Below are 3,938 nucleotides of genomic sequence, written 5' to 3'. Positions count from 1 at the left end.
CAATACACATTCTAGAACTTGAACTTGATTGCTACTGAAAACGCAGAGATGGTGAAGTATTATGCCCCTGTCTTCAGGGGCCCTACCTGTGTTCTTTCACCTTATGTTCACACTTCTCTGGAGACCACTTAATTGACTTGTTTTTTTTAAACTATCAAGATCAAAGCCATAGCCAATATTTTAAGAGCTTCTTGCCACAGAACACTGATCCAGAAACCATGTCTTCTGTAGCATTCCAAATTTCATTTGGACCATATGTAATTATATTTAAATATACAAATAATGATTTTTAATTCCCTAATAAGAAAAGACAGGATATTCTCTGATTATGATTAGATAAGCTCAGGCTGAACTCCTACTCTGGCCAGCTGTTTGGGTGGGGCTCTAATTCTACCTGAGGAGGTTGTTAAACACATTTGTGCTCCCACCTGCCGCTTAAGATGCTTACAGGAGGTAATGCTGACATCACCACCTGGATTGTAAACAGGCCCCATCCAGGTTATTCAGGACCCATTTGCAATGGGGACACATTCCTCTGATTAAGGAAGATTTTGATCTCGAAGTCGCTTCCTGGATTCATGGCTGCATAGTTGTTGTCAGATTAGTGGTCTCTCTGTTAACAGACAGAATTTATTTACTGCAGATGGTGGTCCCTTACCACTACTAAGCTTATCCTTCATAGCACAAATGTCAATGTCCAGTTGGATTGAAAGTATTCTTTTAAAACTGTGATTTGATGAGACACAGTCTAGCTATTACAGAAAATTTTACTACTGCTCAAATTAGTTTCGTTTAAGCCCTTTAAAAGCTGTTATCAGGATTTAGGATTATTATTTCAGTATTGGCCAGTCTCATGCATTTTAAGACCTCAAACCCAAAAACAGGAGATTGATTTTCTTCTAGCCAAAAATTTATCCTTTCCCCTTAGCTACTAAAACATTCCATTTTGATGTGACTTAACTTTGAAAGAAAACTTACAGCCCATGGTAACATTTACCACATTGTGGTAAAATATTATGCTCATTATAAAACTCATTAATAAAAATAAATTTTGCATCTGAAGGACTTGGGTGAATTTGAGCCATAAGACAAAAAAAGGCTCATCACACATTTGCTAAATATTAATTCTCTACTGAGCCATGAAATGGAGCAAAGTTCTAAAGATAAATATTAATGGGGAGTTTCTGCCAATACTATCCAAGAGAATACATTATAATAGTAAATATATCAAGTGAGAATTTCGTTGCCCTAGAATTAAAATAAGCTAAAACTTCCTCTTATGAAGAAATCCTTTACTAGTTTAAATTAATATAACCTCTGTACAATTGTTTTCCTTTAAACATTGATTATTTGGGACCTAGAAAGTCTTCCTAACCTTTTGGTCTTTCGAGAAAGCTCTATGCACTATCCCTGTCAAATGTCTGCATGTTGACTTAGTTTTGATGAACATCTTGGTGGCTTTAATAGAAAATCTTGTATCCCAGATTTTTCTCTGCCACTCCATGACATCATTTTAGATAAATTCTTAAAAAGAACAATGAAAAGGATATTTAAGATTCTACCATTTTTACAGACTTGTCATTCTCCTTCTTGATTTATTCACACACAAAAAAATTAACTCACACTTCTAGAAATAATTACTAAATTTATATATTCATAGAAAACCAGCATACAAGTAGATGATATCACAATTTGATATTTATGAAATGCCAGTTTTCCATAAATATAGAAAATCAGCAATTATAACTGGAGCTGTTTATTAACATTTGGGAGAAAATAAATAACAAATGGACCTACTATTCATTAAAATTCCTCAATAATATAACAACTATCCCCATCTCAAAATAGTCCTATGTGATAACCATGTTTTGACTTCAGAACCACTTATACTAGTAAGCTTACATTTAAAATAACCCTTGCTAAAATATTCTCATTAGCCTTTTCCTGTATTTTCTTGGATGTTTACCAATCCTAACATTGTCTGTGTGTGTGTGTGTGTGTGTGTGTGTGTGTGTGTGTTGGTTCAAAGCACAATCTTATTTGCTCTCAAGAATAGGATTAGCCAGGATTGTGGTGAGATACTGAAATGAAGTCATCATGAGTCTCTCTCTTCCACAACTATGGATACATGTATGTATGTGTAAGTCCAGCTAGTCATTTTGCTCATGTGTCAAGAGCAGAACTAGGTGAATGGATCTTTGAGAACACATCAGCATCCCTGGCCAAGGAACCTCAGGATGCATTAGAATGGGCACTTCCACCTGTTCATGATGGTAAAGAGGAAATAAGTAGTACATTCTTTATCATCACAAAGTGCTAAATTTTCTAAATAGAGTTTTAAATTTTCTACCCTTTTGGTCCATCCTCCAGAAGTTTTTCAGGTTTTTGGTTTGTTATTGTTGTCTTGCCCCTCTGAAAGTAACAGGGTTTTAAAGATTTTTTTTTTTTTTTTTTTTATTTGAGACAGAATGAGAGAGAGAGAGAGCGCACATGAAAGGGGGGAGGGTCAGAGGGAGAAGCAGGCTCCCTGCCGAGCAGGGAGCCCGATGCGGGACTCGATCCAGGGACTCCAGGATCATGACCTGAGCCGAAGGCAGTCGCTTAACCAACCGAGCCACCCAGGCGCCCGAAAGTAACAGGGTTTTAGATAGCCATCTCTCTTGCCAAGGCTCCCTTCAGCTGTGGCCAAAGGAGCTATTTTAAGATGTCAGTTTCTAGCCAGTATGTTTTTAGGTTCAGGGTTGTATCTTTTGAAGGAAGAAAAGAAACAATGCACAAATAAAACGTGTAACTAGATTGTTTTCTTAGAAAACAACAGTTATCAGTTGTTGAAGAATTCATGGCATTGAAGAATTTGAGGTGAAAATAAAGAAAGAAGGTAAAAAGATGTACAACCAAGCTCCTGGGCCATGATGAGCTCAGAGATGAGGTACTGAGCCCTTCTAAGCTCCACCAGCAACACCCACCAGATCTCTCCTTGATTATCTGTGGGTGTGTGGATTATGCATTCTGGCGATCATTTAAAGACACATGTAAAATCATACTATAGGGCTGGTTTTGTAACTCTTTGATTTAATCCACTATATATCATGAATCTCTTTCTCTGTCAATGAATATTTATGTAGTCACTTTAAAACATGTATAGTGTGTGAATCTACTCTTTTTCAACCAATTCTTTATTATTAGGTAAATATATTATTTCATATTACTGATATTTTAAACATTGGAATTATGATCATATATCTTGCAAACGTTTTCAGGTATTTCTTTGAACAAGTTTCTAGAAGCTAAGGTTCTTTTTAAACTTTTCTAGTGATGAGAAATTTTGCACATCTCAAGACAAACTTTGATTATTGGATAAGTCCAATTCAAATAAAAGCTGCTCCTAATTCTCATAGAATAAATCAAATTCCCCAATTAGGCTAGAGCTTTTCATGTATTTACCAACTAAAAATTACTATTACTCAAAAAATATGTTTTCTATATTCCTCACTTTCTGTTAACCTTTCTTTGGGCATTTCCTGGTAGTTTCTTCTGTCTTTAGACTTTTTTTTTTTTGAGAGAGAGAGAGAGAGTGAGAGAGCACCAATGGTTGGGGAGGGGCAGAGAGAGAGGGAGAGAGAGAATCTTAGGCAGGCTCCACACTCGGCACAGAACCTGATGTGAGGCTCGATCTCATGACCCTGAGACCATGACCTGAGCTGAAATCAAGAGTCAGGTGCTTAACCGACTGAACCACTCAGATAACCCTCTCTTTAGACATTTTAAAGTGGAAGGTAGAGTGACATAGATGTAACATATTTTCATATGTTTCAAATTTTGCATAATTTCAACTGATATTCAAAATGACCCAAAGAACCATCTTCTATTTCTAAGGCTTGAGTGGATGTGGCAGAGACTGTGATTTTTCCCCACTATCTATTTTCTCTTCCCTTAGT

The sequence above is a fragment of the Halichoerus grypus genome, chromosome 9 (assembly GCF_964656455.1).
Source record: "Halichoerus grypus chromosome 9, mHalGry1.hap1.1, whole genome shotgun sequence".
In the NCBI taxonomy this organism is placed as follows: Eukaryota; Metazoa; Chordata; class Mammalia; order Carnivora; family Phocidae; genus Halichoerus; species Halichoerus grypus.
Note: the sequence above shows the minus strand (reverse complement) of the source record.